At 37.6% G+C, this 19,271-nt stretch overlaps 1 protein-coding gene across 1 annotated transcript in view; it reads left to right on the forward strand.

Annotated features, from left to right (window-relative positions):
• Sol1 overlaps nucleotides 1-19,271 on the forward strand; it is a 696,665-nt gene that overhangs the window by 259,900 nt on the left and 417,494 nt on the right. The window lies entirely within an intron of this gene.

Below are 19,271 nucleotides of genomic sequence, written 5' to 3' on the forward strand. Positions count from 1 at the left end.
TGGCGAAGGGTGGTGTGTTTGTGGAAAGTGGTAAGCTTGCATGCTTCGGTTGTGGTAGTTTAAGGAGGCTTGTAAGTAACTTGACGATGGAAAGGCGGACGTGAGATTTTGATCAGTATAGTGGTGTGCTGAAATACGTTTTGTTGAGCGCTAGGGGTTGTGTGACGTTATTATTTCAAATGCATTGAAATTAGATTTGGGTTGAAATCGATGAGTCAGGCTGACAAAGGGAGGACAGGGTGTCGTGGACGTCGATTTCGATTTTAATCGAATAGGCCTTAATAATAAAGATATTTACATGTAATTTATTAAACATTGGTGGTCGTGGTTTTAGTGGGTAAAAACACCACACGACCCTGACGCCCGGGGGATTCTCCTCTGGGCGTCATGGTGACTTTTGGAGATTCCCCGCGTTAAAAAAGAAATTTCTACATATAATTAACATTTTTTTTTAACGTAAGGAAAGCTTCAAAGGACACCCTTCCCCTCCAGAGAGGAATCCCCCGGGGCGCCTGGGTAGTGTGGTATTTTTACCCACTAAAATCACGGCCACCAATGTTTAATAAATTACATGTAAATATCTTTATTATCAAGGCCTGTTGGAATAAACGCTCGGATACCTATTTATTTATTTTCGACAGAGATCCATCGTGCCAAGGTTCGTCAAAATCGATGTCTACCACACCCTGTCCTCCCCTTGTGAGTTAGAAAATACAGCTTATGGTGGTTGGAGCTGGTTTATTGCAACTATTTGACGACAGGGGCTGTCGTTGACGTAGGAGGACGTAGCTGTGCTCCTGGAGGTTTGGGACGTGACTGATTTTGGCTTTGCAGGAACCTTTTCTAGAATCGTCGGTTTGATTGGGTTTGGAATGTGATTGCTTGGTATTAGAACTTTCTCCAAAATGTCGTTAGAAGGAAATTGTGATGGACGCGCTTTCGGCTGGGTGGCCATCCAGGGGTAGAGGTTTATGACGGTGGCTGAGTCGAAGTCTGGGGTGGAAAAAGTGTAACGTATTCGCCGGTAAATCGAAATGGTGAAAAAGAAACAGATTTTCAACTGTTTCCTGGAATTGCGCCGCAATGTTTTGCGTGTGAAACACGTGTCTTCATATATTTTCACAAAATGCACCTTTACACCATTCCGTATAATTTTCGATTTAGCTTGACGATTTCTTAATTTTTTTAGACACTTTTCGTTGTTAGATGTGTAATAATAATATGCATACAGTAGCTTAGCCCAATTTTGGTAAACGTCACTTGTTTTGATCTATTTCATTTTAGGTCTGGCTATTCACAAATTTGTAGTTTCAAAGTTTGCTCGTTTATCTGCTTACTTACAATTGAGGCACTGAGAGCAACAACGGACTAACCCACATTTTTTTTCGAAATTGAGTTAGTAGTAATAATGTATTGCAATAGGCCCTACTAATCATATAAAATAAGAATTTTTTTTTATCCATTTGGGTTACCGTCAATGACCCAGTTCCTGATCAGAATCCAATTCGTGACCAGATTAGGAAAATAAACCATGTAATAAGCTTATTATGATGCAAATTTATTCTAACAAATTACTAAATAATGATGAAGTATTTTGAAATTTATACGCAAAATTTGATAGCTCATAGTAAAACGTGTGAAGGTAATCAGAAACTGCTCCCTTTGCATTTTTCACTTTCAAAGTTAAATTATAAAATAATTATTAATATGTGTGCCCTTTTTTTAATACCAAATTATAGATAAAACAGATTTACTGAAATAACAAAAAATCTTTTAAATTTGTTTAAGTTTTCCCTTTACACGTTTAAAAATCCGCGGCGGTTACTCCTAAGTGATCAGGAACTAGGTCCTTGACGGTAGTCCGTCGTTGCTCTCACCGCCTCAATTATTATTATGTTCCTTAAGATGCTCTAGTTATTATAGGTTCAATGTCCAAGTTTCAAGTTATATATCCTGTATTAAAAATGAACTGGCGTTTTGAATGTTTGATGAAAACTGTTCAGAAAAACAATCAAATGAAATTATAAAAGCATAAGCTGAGCTGAATATGAGATAATAGTTTCCTTTGAACTTTGAATAGCTTTTTCAATCTATTTGGAATTCTGTATATATATATGTCACACACATATCATATTCTAAATACGTTCATTTTTAATTAACTGTGGATTTTGACTACCAAATTGGCATAGCGCGTTATGTTTATTTTTAATTACAACCTCCTACCTTTCCTCACACCGTGCCTGCTTCCAATTATATTATAAATTGAATTGCTGAGAAGAAAACACGGAAAATTTGTATTTGCTTGATATTAAACTTCTATACATAAAATATGTGTACACGAGACTGTCATACATATAAAATCACACATAATATAAAAATTAGAAATAATAATTAATCTAAAAACTCGACTTGACAAGATTAATGATAGAATAATAGTATCTGAAGTCGTATAGAAATTTGATGAGCTTCGATTGTATCCTCTTTTGCTGCTTCGAAAACCAACAGCAATGTGTTACGATCGTAAGAAAGTACCTCTATAATTTACGTATCACACTTGAAACACACGAACTTCAAGTCTGAGTTCGGCCTTCATACGACGTTGCAAGGTGTTGCAAATGACTTTTTAGCTGCGTGTAAACATGCAACAAAATTCTAACCCGAGCTTCACCTGCTCTCAAATCTGAAACTGAGTTTCAAACGGATTTTCAGCTTCACTCGCAGCTGCAACAAATACATCTGATACGCAGTACGTTCACGAAACACTTACTTTCGTAAATCGATTTTAATGAAATCAATCTTAAATATTATTTTGAAAAGTACCAGAACGTCACACACTCGACAGTACATAAATTCATATAATAACGCATGATTTGGCCTTGCATTAGATTCTTTCGTTTCGCAGGATGATGCAGCCTCCTCGAACTCGCCGTATATCTAATAGTCTCGCGATGCCTGACGGTCGCAGCTGATTAGGTAGACATTCTACGCGCAGACACGACCCACCTAATATAACAGAGTTAATGTTCCTTCTCATCTTACGACACCATTGTTATGAGCCCTATCACATGTACGACGTTGAAAGCACGAGTCACTTAATTATCGCCAGGCTGAATGGAGGAAAGCAGTACTAGAATTTGAACATACACGCGCAGTCTTCTGTAATTACTTGCAGGCTTAGGAATGATGATAAACTGGCGGAGATTCAGGTACACGTACCGTTAGTAGCCAAAGCGCTGTTATAAATGAGCGAACGGGATACCGAGATGCCTCTTGTCCCTGTTGACGGTGCCAGCCATTATCTTGTTGTTCAGCGACATTGTGTTTCTCGAGATTCAATGGAGAAATGGGCAATGATTAATCGCTCCCACCGCGCGCAGTTTCACATAAATATCGCGCATAGGTTTCTAAACGACGGTGCATTTTCCGTGCACTCCGAAATCTGACGATTAATAATCAAGGGAGCCGCGCTTCGCCGAAGCACAGCAAATTGTTTTTCAACGAGGGATATTTGAGGACGTTGCAGTTGGAGGGGTGCAGCTCCATCTTTACCAACTTTCAATAAAGTAGAAAAAGCTGCTTGTAGAGTTATTGCTTCGACTTAACATTAAAACGATAACACTAATTGAGAAATATATATTTTCACACGATGAGTAGTAGTTGTTGAGTTGGCAAGTTTTTATTTCTATTTTCTTAACGGTACATTGGCCACCTTTAAATATCGTTTGCGGGCTTTGGCTCGCAGGAACGTCTTTGTACACGCTCGTTAATTTAAATTCTAACGTTAATTGTATTAGTTCATTAGTTACATTATTTTATTGTATCATGGTTTGTTTATGTATGTACTGACTTTTTTCTGTTTTCTTTTCTTTTCTTTTACATTGTTTATTTGTTCATTGTAAACTAAAGGGTCTTTACCCGTTGAAATAAATAAATAAATAATAATAATAATAATAATAATAATAAGAATAATAACAACAACAACAACAATAATAATAATAATAATAATAATAATAATAATAATAATAATATTAATAATAATAATAATAATAATAATAATAATAATTTTAGCGAATTTGTAAAGGGACTTCAAACCGGTATGATTTTCATACCGGTAACGTCAACAAAGCTATACCGAAACCGATATCGTACCGAAGCACTTAGAGCCGAAATTGGTGAATACCGAAATCGTTGAAGTACCGAAACCGAAATAAATACCTGTATCTTTCCGGTTTTTCTGTAGGTGTAATGGTAGATTAAAGTAATATCTGCATAGCCCTTATTAATTCGAGCTGTAAAAACACCGACATAACGTAATTGCTGTGTATGTTCTTAACGTACTGGTAGCAACACTGTTTTTGAGATTCAGCGGTGTGCCGGTAGGAGTTGCCTGCTGAGCAAGCAGTTTATCATCTTGTGTGCGCTTCCGAAAACTCACTCGCAATTGCTCGCAATAAACTGTCGTAACCACATATCGTGCGAGTCTATTAATTTCCCTGCAGTTCGTAGTAAGGATACAAAAGTGATATATTTTCATAAAAATACCAATAGATTCGTAGCTTCGTTATAGCGTAGCCGCAGGAAAAAAGGAAAAATACAACGTTTCCCTTCCGAATTCCGGAAGCCGCAATATCACTTTCTTCTTCACTTGCGAACACATTATACATGTTATTTTATGACTAGCTTCAGTATTGCAGCAATATCAATATCATGTACAATCGGTTTTGCTTAATAATATTTTGAAAACTGTAATAAAATCCGAAAACCGAAATAATTACCGGTAAATATAGGTAAATATGCCGGTACTTGCACATATCGGTATGACGTCATACCGGTATTTGCGCATTTCGGTATGACGTCATACCGGTATTTGCGCATTTCGGTATGACGTCATACCGGTATTTGCGCATTTCGGTTTCTATAAAGGTTTTGAAGATGGAACCGAAAAGTCCCTGTTTTTAATGGGAGCAGATTTGAAGTTAGCAATAAATCGCTCATTTGTTATTTAATTTGCATTTTTTTTACATATATTACACGCCATAACTCAAAAACTATCAAAAAGAGAGCTGCACCTGGCTTTCTGCAATTTCCCTTGATTTATTCATTACGACGTACAACTTTTCTGCTCGAAGGGCTTAATTTACGAAGTCAATAACACGGAGTATGAACCAGGCGGGCGTATCATAGATGACACGAGTGATTTAATCGAGTCTGCGGTTATAGCTTGTTACAGCGCACCGCCAATTTGTATGCAACGTTACACGGCATCGTGTTTAAAACGCATCTATTAACTGACGAACGTGTTTTCTTTTTTAATTAACTCCTGTGGAATATCATCGTTCAATTTGGAAATATAAATCTCACCACGGGTGCATTTTTTTGTAGATATCAACATTATAACACGGATCCTTTTGCCTCGAAATATCGGCGATATTTGAACGAAGCAGAATTCAGGTTATCTCGAGGGGGATTAAAATTCAAATCTGGGTATAGTTAGCTGTAAAATTTGAGTTGAAAGCGTGCTTACGCTCTCGACTGTGCAATTATCTTCTACGATAATATTATTTCACGCGCATTTCTATACATTGCATATTTCTAGGATTTCATCCATTCATCTACTTTCAAGACTGCAGGGGCAAAAGCAGCGTAAAGAAAATAATCTTCTACAGAAACTAGAACTAAATGAGCTCCTTCCATTAAAAGTTTCATGGCAGAAAAATTAAATAAAATTTTTCTTTAACAGGGCTTTAATCGGTCGGCTTTAGAAACCCATAAATCGATAATTTAAAATCTCCATTTTTCTCAAAGCCTGCTGAAAGTGTAGAGAACTTCATAAATTAAAAAATGCCAGAACATCTGTAATTATGTAACAGCAATTTTCAAAATAATTATTCAACGTCCAATTAAGCTTGAACGCTAACTATTTAACAGTTCAGTAAAATAATAAATTTATGGCAAAAAGAAGACAATGGTAAAATCAATTCTTTGCCTTAATACGCACGTTCGTTTTCGCTGACGGCAATATTCAAAATCCACGAAACACCAATTTGCTTTGTAGAATGAAGGCTTGAGAAATTCAATTATTATTGTTCGATGCCAGCCAATCTGTCCCTTCTACGCGACGTGCGCATGTTAATCCGTCGTTTCCGTGTTTGCAGAGAGTATTGACTCACACTTAATTTCGAGCACGAGTCTCGAGTTTTCCAAAACCGAGCAAACATTCTGGAACACGAGCTTTTTCGTACGTACATGTAACGTTGCCCAGGGTGTTTCGAAACTAGCGTTACTGTTTGAGTCTGGGCGTGACATGCATAAATCGATTATATGTTTTTGAACAATTAAAGTATTTTTTGGTGACGATTTCTAACTACAGCATAGACTGATGATTAATTGAATTAAAAGATTATTTAAATAACGGATCGAATAAAAGTTACTTTAACTTTAGATTATTCGACGAATAAATTGAAATTTTTATTTGTCGAGCGTTTCAATTTCAGCGTCCAATAAAATTTTCAACAACTTCAACTTTAACTGTATTCGACGTCGAATAATTATCTGGCGCGCGTTCCAGTTGTTTTTTAAACTTTCATTCGTTATTCGAAAGTTTTATTTAAATAAAAATCTTGCCAATTTCTACCCTAGGTTAACAAGCACCTGTCGCCCTTTCCATAAAATATTTTAATTTAAAAGAGTTGAGAGAATTTTGAAATTAATTCAATATGACAATTCAGATATGAATTATTGCTAATTTTCCACATGAATAGGGTGCAATGCCTAAAACTTTTCAAGGCAATCAAATTCAAAGTTTGATCTCTGACTTAATTGAGGTACTTACTAAGTTGTATTTATAAAAAAATGACCTTAGATGAAACTAGAATTTAAAACTCGTGATATATTTAGACTCTCGTTGATGCAGCAACACGCAGCAATTACTTTTTAATACTGTTTCGTACGAAGAAACGTCGAAGCGGTAGATATTCCCGCAAAAACGAATCGCAATACATCATTGGGATAGAGAAAATAGTCAGGGGGGGATGAGAAACTGATAACGGCGAAACTACTGATGTCTAGTTATTGAGAAAGGGATTCTATCTTCCGCAGCGGAGTTTCATTTCGCTGTATGCATATTTTGCTCGCAAGAAGACAGATATTCAATTCCTATTCCACGGTGCATCCACTTTGATGCCTAAGCAAACAAAATTTAAAAACATCTTATGCTTATCTTTCAAGTATTTCCCAGCTGCTTATCTATCCATCGTCTGTTTGTTTATAGGTACGTTTAATTAGGAATGGAAGGATTAAATTCGATATCATTTACAAAATATTCAGATAACATGGAACAAAGTTCATATTGTGTATGTAGATGATAGAGCAGATGAAAAAATATAATTGACACCTACGCCAACATTTGAAGTTACTTTATTAACAAGTTATAAAAGATTAGGTCTTTAATTCTGTGTCCACATTAATTTTATGTATTCGAATGTTTTTTCTTCCTCAGGAAAACAAGTTTTTATCCACTTATCTAGCAAACCGTTTCAAATACTAGTTACCACATATTAAGTGGTTTTTGTCAATCAACACACTCAGAACTAAATGGGCCTAGTTATGCAGAAAGCTACCAACCCTCAAAATGACAAAAAATTAGTTAAACGCAGTGTGGATCCCCTAATTTTGTGATCTTTATTTCGTAAAAAATTACCAAACCATAGAACAACTCTTAGGTACATTATACAATTATTATAAATACCAAGGCATAGTTTCTTTCAAGGCTTAAAAAAATAAAAGCTACAGAAAATTTAAAATAATATCATTTATACTATTCACCATTAAAAAATATTGTAAAACAATAACAAGGAATAAAATGTACCCAATAGAAATAAAGCTACTTATCTTTAACAAGTAAAATCTTCAAACTAAATTTACTCAATTTCAGATAATTGAGGGTTGCATGCTTTCTGCAATAACTAGGCCCAAATGTGAATTGTTACTCAACTTTTGGCGTAATGGAAAGGGATGATTTCCATGTTATTCGTTTTATAATTTCATTTAGCAATTAAATCACGTAGCCATGTTTGCATTCTAAGGAGATAACACTTCAGTTGTTATCGAATGTGGAGGCTTCATCGTGCAAAACAATTTGAAATATCAGATGGCTGAAATGTTTGCAATTTATAGAGCCATCGTGAGACGTGTTCACTGGAAGAACGTATCACAATATCATTATTTCTAAGCAACATCTAGCGACTGCATTTATACAATTTACAATGCCACGAAGAATTGCAGAGTCCGCCCTGCGGCGATGTTAAAAACCCTGGGCAGATTACAGCGTCGCGTGCATACACATAAGGATTATCTACCTCTAAACTAATATCACAAAGTCAAGCAGCCAATATGTATGTAAATATTTTCTAGGGAGCAAATGTATGTAGTTATATATTAGCGGAAAGAAAGTCGGTTGTCTAGGCTGGAGCTTTGGCCTCTTTATTAAATTAGATTTTTCAAAAATATGGGACAGGTATTTTTTGCATTTATCATGGTCAGGACATTTACATTGCTGAGCACTAAAAGCGAAATGAGAATAAACTTGATACACCTGTGCAGAAGGATTGTAATATAAACGGAACCAGAGTACTTAATTAGTTATTCAGTATGAAAGTATTACGAGTTAACCACATAAACACAATTTAAAGAACTGTGCTTCCCAGCATTTTATCATCACTGTGTCTAATATGCATATGTCTATCTACAACTTCATTATCAACCGTGCAACAAGCCGTGAAATTTCATTTATAAATGTCTACTGTTATAGTATGAAAACACAGATTTTGCAGAACGTAACATAAAATAATGGCAACGCAAAAGTAAGAAACAGTGAGAGGCTTAACGTGTATTTAAGGGGGGATTATACTTTCGGCAACGCTAAAACAGACCGATTTGTGGGAATTTTTTCTGAAGCCAATATGAAGAAAATCATTTTGAACTTTTTTATGGCTTTATATTTAACTTTTGAAGATACGAAAAAAAATTGTATGTTACAAATATGCGTTGTATTTTTATTTAATTTAATTATTTTATTTTATTTAATTATTTTACATGTATCGTCGTCGCCGAAGTTGCGAAACGGTGGGGGTAGTTTAGAGAAAACTATTCAACCAATCGACTTGCCCTTACACATACAGCTAGATAATTCCAAACTACTGTCGATGGACCTCAAAAATCCCCAAAAAGGTGAAAATTGACAAAATTGTAGAGCTTAGGAACTAGACGCACGATTTTGCAGAAATTTTTTTAATCTATTTATGCAACATTGAAGTAATAAAATTAATTTTTTTATAATACTAGAGGTCCATCGACAATAGTTTGGAATTATCTAGTTGTATGTGTAAGAGCAAGTTGATTGGTTGAATAGTTTTCTCTAAATTACCCCCATCGTTTTGCAAGTTCGGCGGCAACGCTGTAGCAAGAAGCGTTGATACCGACATCTAACCATGCATATTTTTATCATAAATTTTTTGTTTTCGTATCTTCAAAAGTTAAGTATAAAACCATAAAAAAGTTCAAAATGATTTGCTTCATAATTTCTTCCGAAAAAATTCCACAAAATCGGCCTGTTTTTGCGTTGCCTAAAGTATAGTCCCCGCTTAAATGTGTGCTCACAGTGACGCAGAATTAAAAGCTTTACAAACAGCTTCATTATTCTTAAATCTGTATATTGGCAAGAAGCGTGAAACGACTCTGATAGGATTTTGCTGTAGACCACATTATACTACCTAAACTTTAAGATACTATTACTTAGTAGCTTTTATCCCGGTGACAGTTTTTTACCCTTAGGAATAAAATCCACGTCGACTTGCTGTATTTTATAGACAAATATCACCGGCGTGCTCTTCTACGTTCGTGAAGTAACGTTCCAGTTCCAAATTCCATTAGCGTGAATTTGAATAATTATATGTGTGCAAATACTGCGCTACCATGCCGGCGTGCAAGCGGAATTGCTAACACATACCTGCTCCCTAACGAACTCCGCGGTTCTACGAGTCCTTAAGACAACAAAGCGCTCGCGGAGGCTGCGTGACAACGCGTTAATTTGTCCAACATTTACGGTCAAACGGCAAACAAAACCGTCTGCAGATCCAGCTCTGTCTGCGAACGTTTAAAAAGAGATTATTTTCTCTGGAAAAATCGTCGGTTATCGCTATTCTGCGATTGGGATTCGCGTGGCTGAGGAATTATCAATTTTGCTTGGCAGATATTGGCGATTTCAGAGGGGAAAAAATATTTTCACAATAATCGGCTTTCCGTTGTCGAGGAAAAATTGATTACAATTCGAAATCGAATTGCGCGGGATTGGGGGTGCGTCGAGTTTTCATGCGACGACACAGGTGTTGGCGCAATAGTATTTGTTTAGAACAGAGTGTCTAAAAACATTGTCTGCCATTCTTTGCTCTGTTTACTATTTCTGTGCAGTTGCTTGTAAATAAAGATTTTCGAGGGGACAACGCCAGATGTCTGAGCGTTGTACTAGTTTCACCAAATATGGACAATTTTTACAGATTCTATTTTATTGTCGCAGAATATGCAAAGGGAAGTCATAATAATAATAATAATTATTTATTGAATCAGTAGACATTAAAAATAATAACACGAAAATAAATTAAAAATGTATCTTAAGAAGATAAATTAAAAACTTGAAAGGAAAAATTATTTCTTTTTTAGAAGATAAACTAAAAATTAATTAAAAATTTAAAAAATTAAGTTATATTCTTAAGATAAATTTTTAAGTTATATTCTTAAGATAAATTTTTAATTTATCTTCTTACGATAAATCTTTACTTTACCTTCTTAAAATAAATTTTTAATTTGCCTCCTTAACCCTTCGGTGCATAGTGCTGAAATATGCAACATACATTTTCTTTTTAATATGTTTGTGTTAACTAGCCTGTAGTGTGATGTAACTACTTCATCACGAAAGACACATATCCTAGTTTCTAAACATTTTCATAGATCGCCCTGAACATTGTAATTCTGCGGTTTTTAATTAATCACAATCGTAATGGTGGAAAAAATGGAAAAATAAAAAAAAACAATTTTTTCTCTTATTATTATCACTTGTACGAGTCCAAAAATGTATTTCTTCCAAAATCGATGAAGTTATGCAAAGAAAGGTTAAGATAAATTTAGTAAGATAAATTCTAGTATATAAATACATATAAGAGAAGATGAAGGAGAAACAAGAGTTCTCTAGTCCATTCCTTTGAACGTATTCCTTGAAACTGGATCTAACTACGGTGTACCTCGACTTAAGAAGGTGATTATGTCGAAAATTAGACTAGCTAAGTGCTGTGCCTTAGTCGAGTAAGAACACTTCATCTCGATTGCATTACAGAACAAGTTGCACAGTGGGTAGGTACTCACAATTAGGTTTCTGACTTCCCCTCATAGACGACAAGGGCGCCAAGCTTACAGCACGCATATTCCCCGAAGTGGGAAATATCAATAGCGTTTGGACGCCTCGCGCCAAATCCATCGTCACGACCGATACAACACAGTAACACGGATTTACCGAAGACCAAGATAATATCCTCTCCCAGCTATGACGATTTCACTGAGACGTGCTCTGCCTCGGATTCCTTCGCGTCTCGCTGCTGAAACGGAAAAAGGAGCCGCGCGTATCTCTTTAGATAAAGTCCGGCGCAACGAAAGGGGCGAGGTGGGAAAATGAAAAAATACCACGGGCAACCCGCTCGTAAAGAGTTTTTACGGAAGTTGGGCGAGATATCAGAGAATTTTGTTGAAAAACAGAAAGGGGGCACGGAGAGAACAGCTACAAACTACGTGGCTGCGGAACGACGTCAAAGTAAACGATAAAAATACAAACGCTAGCGCGGCCGCTGCGGAGGGGTGCATTGACGCGGATTACGCCCGTTGGAGCCAGCAATTCGACAACTTTGTGAATCATTCCTCCCTCGTTCCCGGGCCAAAGGCTCTCCGTGGAACTTATCTGCGAGACGCAACGATCTTAGGCTCTCATTTTCTTATCGAGATCCGTTCGAATCGGTTTGCTCGCACGCGTACAGCTTCCCTCTCTTTATCGATGCAGAAAATCAAAGGAGCCTTCCACCCATAGCGCGTGGAGGGAAGGAGTTGGCAGAAGGGATGGGGCGGAGGACAGGGGATAATAATCGAGTTGCACGGAATCAGATCACCGACGGAAATAGAGACGGTCGCGGAACATTCTCCGCTGAAAAGAGGTCCTCGCGATCGATCGCGCCCGTCGATATCAAGACGGATTCTATTTCAACTCGCTGTTCCACTTACTTTGTTTCGGGTAGGGTAGAAACAGACACCGGAGGGGGGGGGGCGGGCACGTCTTCTTGCCACCGCGCTCGGGAATCATTTCGAAGTTTGGCACTCGTTAATCGACTAGCGAATGCTCGGCTCTTATCCTCCGGGGGAATTGTATCAGATGAAGAGACAAAGAGGGGAGAGAGACAGAGAGGGCTGCCGTCGGGTTATATGAGTAAACGGCCCTTCGATGGAAAATTGCGAAAGTTCGTTAGGTTTGAGAACACCTCGGGCTGCTTCGCCGTTCTGCCCCCTTGCAGTGGTAATGAGCCAGAGCCGTTGAAGGGGCTAACAGATTTTGGAAATACTGTGGGATTCGTGATATTGAGAATCATGTTTCGTTTTTGGAATCTTAGGTTGCAGAGGATAGAATGTGGCATCTATTTCGTTTGGGACGATGCAGGTCATTTATGGGTTATTCTATGCTACGTCGGTTTTCGAATTTGGTGCGACGGATTTTGATGAAATTTAAATATGATGTAGTCCGCGTGAAATTAGTGGGGGTTTAAGTCATCACTTTGCTGGTTTCAAATTTTTTTGAAAAATACGAGCCCGCAATTTTTACTGATTTTTATCTCAGAAACTATCAATCATATGATATTCATTCTTTCTTATTTTAATCGAGAAGGATTGGTCGTTGGGAGTAGATTGCAAAATGTAATTTACTATACTAATCACGTGTACTGTATGATTTAAAATAAGAGTACTATAGTTTAACTAATTTTGGAAGAAAAGAACATCTTTATACGAAATGTTTATACATTCATTCTGAAGAGCATTCGCCACCGGTAATTTATTCTAAAAACCACATACATTTCACAGGCAGCTGTGGTCATTGTCAATCAGTGAATATATTTCGAAATTTGAGAATTTTACATATAAATTATATTATCGCAATTTACTGCTATGACTAAGTAAATTTTCATAAAGTAATTATGTGGGATAATTAATCGTTGCACGCTCACGACATGTAGCAGAATATTATTGAATATTATGCATCACGCCATATTATTCAAAATAGTTTCTCTCGAAGTTAACAACCATAAATATTAATGCTTTCAACGTAACCAGGATTGAGAACCTCCCCCAGGTCAGAGATATTAAAATTTCAAGCTCATTAAAGTTTCCTAATGTGAAATATTTCAACACATAAATTCAAACAAGTGGTCTTTATTTAAAATTGATAAAATTAAACGCATTTGAAATTAGACAACTTATCCCTATTGCAATATTCGCCAATCTCGTTCTTTTATTTTTTTAATAAGGGACATACAGCGTGCATGTTTACTTTTTCAGGCAAATGCAACTTTAAAAAAGCGTCATTTCCAAACTTTCCCACGAATTTGTACAGTACTAGGTATGCTTCTATCTTGTAACAAATAGGTCTCACATAAAAATGATCACCAAGTACAGTTAGCTAAAACATATCATTCCAACAACCACAAACGTGTTGAAAAATTGTACCTCCAATTAGGTTAGGTATAAAAACACATAGTGGCCGGGCTCGAGCCTTTTTTGCGCCCTAAGCAAATTTGCCAAATTGCGCCCTTTATTTATAATTCGTTTATTTGAACTTTATGATGACCTTACTCTGAACTTTTATTCGTAGCGTAAAACATTTATAGTACGGCTTGAAATATTTCATTTAAAACTTTATTTTAAAAAATGCCAGCAACAAAAGGATGATTTTGCCCCCCTTGTCAACTTTACGCCCTAGACAGCTGCCTAATTTTGCCTATAAGGACGAGCCGGGCTGCACACATACATATATCACTACAAGAACCGAGTGAGTTTTCATTTATGAAGCTCCTACTTACTGCCTTTACCTAATTGTAATCCGCTATAAACAACGAAACAAACACTTACACACTTCGCACCGAGGGCTGGCTTTCTCTATGAAGAGGCTCGGATGCAAGTAATATTTTGAGGCCCCAAACAATTTCTCAACGTTAAAAAATCATAACATTTCTTCAGGAAAAAAAGGATAATAATAACAAGAATTAAAAAAAAAATTAATAAATCTATCATCAATAATATAAATATCAATTTTTTATTTTTTTTTATTTTCTTCCTTTTTCCTTTTTCTGGGGCCCATATACAGCCCGGATCCAGGGTGCCCTGCACCCTCTACACCCCCACCTCACGGCCAGTACAGTTCACACCTATTACCACAATATTTCTCAATCCACCCGCTCAACTGACCACGACAGTGTTTCGATCCCGCGCAGAACTGCAGCTGGAAGACAACACTATTGCACTGAATCTTAATCCCACTTGATCACTACGTAAATGCAATTTACTCACGCCAAAGGGACAATGCCGTCGCTCTCGCATTCTTACATTCATCTTTCTAGTGTTTTGCTCCTCTAATGAATTTAATCCCCGTTCAAATCACGAAACCAGGTCACTAATACCGTGCCCATTGTCGGGGTCGCAGCTGCCTCGCAGCTGGTCCCGCTTATCCGACTCGTTTAAGATATTTTGCAAAACATTATCGTCCACGCACCGCCAGATGCGCCGTATTAATTAACAATTATACGGGAACGGCGTCATTGCCGGTGTTTGCATCCTCACCCTCCCCGCGAATGATATCTACAACCAGCCATACGCCGGTATTACAGCCGGGCTATCGATTCAGTATTTACTCGGTGCTCGGCAGCGTGTGAAACGACAGTTCGTTGGGGCGGACGCCGCGTGTACACGTCCCTGTCGACATGTTTCTGGAACAATGTTTAGCGTCAACAAAGTGCTCGCCGTCGGGCGGCGATAAAAATATCGGCGGCATGATCGTTATCCGTTGCTGGCCCACTTCCGAATCGGTCGATCGAGATTGAAACAGAGGCGACGCTCGCGCGGGCAAATAGTTTTGCTTATCCTTTCGAGGACTACGTTGTGCTTCAGGAGGGATACTTGCAAAAGTAGGTAGATTGGATGTGGGACGAAAAGAGAGAAAATGAAGAGGAGCTGTTCAGTTTGTGGGCATTCGGCGTTTGGGAACGGCCTGTGGTGCGATTGGCACATAGATGGCACCCCGGTGGTTTGGGTATTTGTAGAGTTTGGGAAAGAGTAACGCGCCTGGGTGGTACGCAGAGGACCCGCAGGTCTTGTGTTCGAGTCTCATCACCTGCGGCGCTCTTTTTCGCCTACAATTTCGTCCTGGGCCTGCTAGTATCCACTAGCTAATAACATCTCTGTAAGACTTTTAGGTGTAATAGCTGGGAGAGATATAGGGAGGACCTAAAATTGGTGAAGGGCTAAGTGGAGGTTTAAGTGTTGATACAAACAGATTCACAGAAATATGAGTATAGTACCCGCAAAGATATAGGTAGGTCGTAAATTAAACACTGGAACAGTCTTTGAGGCTGCGGCACCCTTCCTATCTGTAGGAATTGAGTCTCAGGCCACAAGCCCTGAGCCCTGAGCCGGCCCTGAGTGAGGCCCGCGCCCCTTATCTGCCCATAGATCTGTTAATTCCCTCGTTCCGACTCTCGAAACATGTAAACAGACACGCGCTACCATTTTACGACCTCTCTATATCTTTGCGGGTACTATAAATAATAACCGAAAGCCTCAGTCAGGGTGGCTACATCAGTCTCTACCTTCGCCTGATGTTTTCATTTACGATGTCAATATACTTCTTCCAGCTAATATATCCAGCAAACACTGACGCAGAACAAATGTATGCGGCGGTAATTGAGTGACAACTTGCAAGAGCGGGATCGGTTGAAATATCTTATTGTAGTGACGGCAGAAGTATCGCTACGATCGACGATCACCGTTCAACCGAAAGGGTTAATTCGTAATGGAGGGATTCAAGAAATAGTAGATTGTACGCGATGCTTTAGGGCGCGATACCTACTTGAACATATGTACATTCCTGCTTAGAGGTTGACCTAACGACGGGTGTGCACAAGGTTCAGGTCAGCGATTTGGTTAAAATCTTGCGTGCAGGTAGTGTACAGTGTGTATTGTGATGTGCTAAATGCATAGAACGAAACCAGAGATGGGCAAACAATTTATTTAAATAAACACTTCGAATAACGAATGGGAGTTAAAAAAATGATGCGTCATGGGTCGAATAAAGTTAGCCCGGGTTAGGTCTGCCAGCAAATGAAGTTGAAGTTGAGGTTGAGGTTGAGGTTGAAGTAGAAGTTGAAAAATTTATACGAAGCTGAACTTGAAACGCTGGACGAATAAAAAAATTAACTTTATTCGTCTAAAGTTAAAGTGCAACTTTTATTTGATCCATTATTTAAATAATTTTTTGTTTAGTTAATGCCCAAATCTGAATGAGACTAATGTAAATAATTATTGGAAACGATTGTAAATTTGTGAACTTGTGTAGATGTGGATGTAATTAGTAAGTAGATTACAGTTGAGTTGTCACCGCAACTCATTTACAGCTTTCTTCTTATACATTGGTGCATATCGAGGTTCTAGGTAAAGTTCTACGTGCAAATTTTGGAGCAAATCGTTGACCCGACCGTCGCGCGCTCCCTTTGTACAATTTTCCACTTGATCAACCTGCAGCGAGTAAACCAAGCTTCTCAAATTATACGAAAAGACCAAAATTCGACGAACTTGATTTTTACTTGACTTCTCATTTCATTTAAATAAACGCGACAAGGCACTTCAGGTGAACAAAATAACTAATTAAAAAAAATATTTAGTGCAATTAACAAGAATAGTTAGAACAGCAACCTCAATTGAAAACTTTAAAATACCTAAAATAAAATAACATACTTCATTCAGTGCTTATTTTTTAACATCTTGCCCCAATACTATTATACGCGAAACAATCCAAAGAACCGTTTTATACGAAACAGACACGTGATACCACTTAAATAGATGGAAAGTCGTGCCTCATTAAACTGTTCAACTTTTCTCGTACCACTTTCGTCAATTACTGTCAACCGTATCAAATACCTGCATGACCTCAATAGAATTTCCTTCGCACACGTTGCAGAATCGTTGCCACAAACAATGCGCCTCTCGAAAAGCAGCGACTCTTGCATGTACACCTTCCCTTCAAAATTTGCAGATAATTGCAAAACGACATCCACCACGTGCCAACTACTGTTACATACATCGTTAACTCGATCCTGGCAAAAATGTGATGTACACGATTATTCGTGGATGCGCTTCGGTTGCTCTGTTTCACGAATAAGCGAATTCCGTTGTTCCCCTCTGTTCCCAGCGCTTCGTTCACCATTTCCCGAGTTATTCGCAGAATGAATGGTTTTACGAATAGCTTGAAATTTTCCATACAGCGCAGCCATCCCCTCATTTCCATATTTCCCCCGTATCTCTGCGTGTTTCCACGTAAGGGACGTGTGACATTATCTATTACGCGATGTCATAAACTTTCGTCAACACTCAGCGTCCGGTAATTTCGACGGAAATTAATTCCATCCACCGGCGTACTACCGATTAACGGAGTGGGGGGAGGGGATAAACGCACCGGAATACTTTTGACGCGTTGGATAACGCCGATCGACGAGCAGAACCACTATTTATTCGATTTTAATCAATGCAAATTACAATTTACGTCCGGCGACGAATACGCTGCAGCTCGCACTCGCCGGGCTCTATTCCCATTATTTACCGAAAAACCACGCAGCCTGTTATTCCATTATCAAACTGGCGCGTAATTATCCCGTTCCCCTTGCCTCCTTCGCGGTGAAAAAGGATTGTCGATAAACAGTAGTGATTTTGGATGCTTAAGGCCTGGTATGCATACGAACAGTTAAAAAGCAACAGCTTTGCTACTTTTCCTATAATGAACGATGAATGCTTGTTTAGCAGTAACAGTAGAAATAATAATAGTAAGTGCGTTATTGCGCAGAAAGTGATTTACAATGTTACAAAAAGAAAAATTCAGCTCTCTGTTGCGAATTTAATCGATTTTTAAACGATTTTGTTCTTCATACAAAAATAGCGAACGAATTTTGAAAATATAACAGCGCGGTTGGTCAGCTGCGTACATAAAAGTTAAATATTTATTTAAAATGTTGGTTAAAATAAAATGGTAATTATTTTAGTCGGAAATTTAAGTAATGAGCTTTTACGTGTTTCTTTCTTGGTTTTCCAGTTGAAATAAATGAAAACTTATTTAACTAGTATTTGTGACAATACCAAAAAATATTTCACGAAATTTTTTTAAAGTAGTTCTCGACCAAATATTTTTTAAGATACCGACCACGGTCTCGGAAAACGTAATTTTGAGAAAATCACGGTAATGGATCTTAGTTCATGATATTCCTGAAGCAAAACACTTACATTCTATTTTGCCAGAAACATTGATTTTTGATCAAGCAACTTTGACTGCAGTTTGTATACAATAGCAAAGAAGGAGGAACTATCCATAGAACATAATGGAAACCGAAATCCTACTGGGATTATTGACTATTGGGTTCTGCGCTCTTGTTCTCGAAACTTGGTTCCCTTCAAATTCCGGAACTGCCTTAATTATGTCGATTATAAGATAATGCTTTGAGAACATAGTTTGAATGTTCCATACTGTAAGAAAATATGAAAAGGTTAAAAATGCTCCTGCAATGGCAAAAAAATGCAATATTGGATGTTCGATCGTTACTGGATTCAAAAAGCTGACAATTGCATAGAAACGACCATTCAAAATAATAAATCAGAGTATGTATCCCAATTTACGTTGTAAAAATTGCGAGATTGAACTGCATCGAAGATTAATTGCTTTGCATAAAAAATTGTTACGTCTCATTGTGTAATAAATTAAGTTATTATTCACGTTAATTGTCTACCTCATTCCATTGACAGATTTCCCATTCGTGGTAATCTGGATCGATTATCTGAAAATTCGTTTACAGGGCGCATTTAGTCTCCCCATTATTTCAGACAATCAACGGTTCCACTGTATTGAATCACAAACGTATGCTGGCCTTTTTTCG

This window comes from Andrena cerasifolii, chromosome 10 (assembly GCF_050908995.1).
Source record: "Andrena cerasifolii isolate SP2316 chromosome 10, iyAndCera1_principal, whole genome shotgun sequence".
NCBI lineage: Eukaryota > Metazoa > Arthropoda > Insecta > Hymenoptera > Andrenidae > Andrena > Andrena cerasifolii.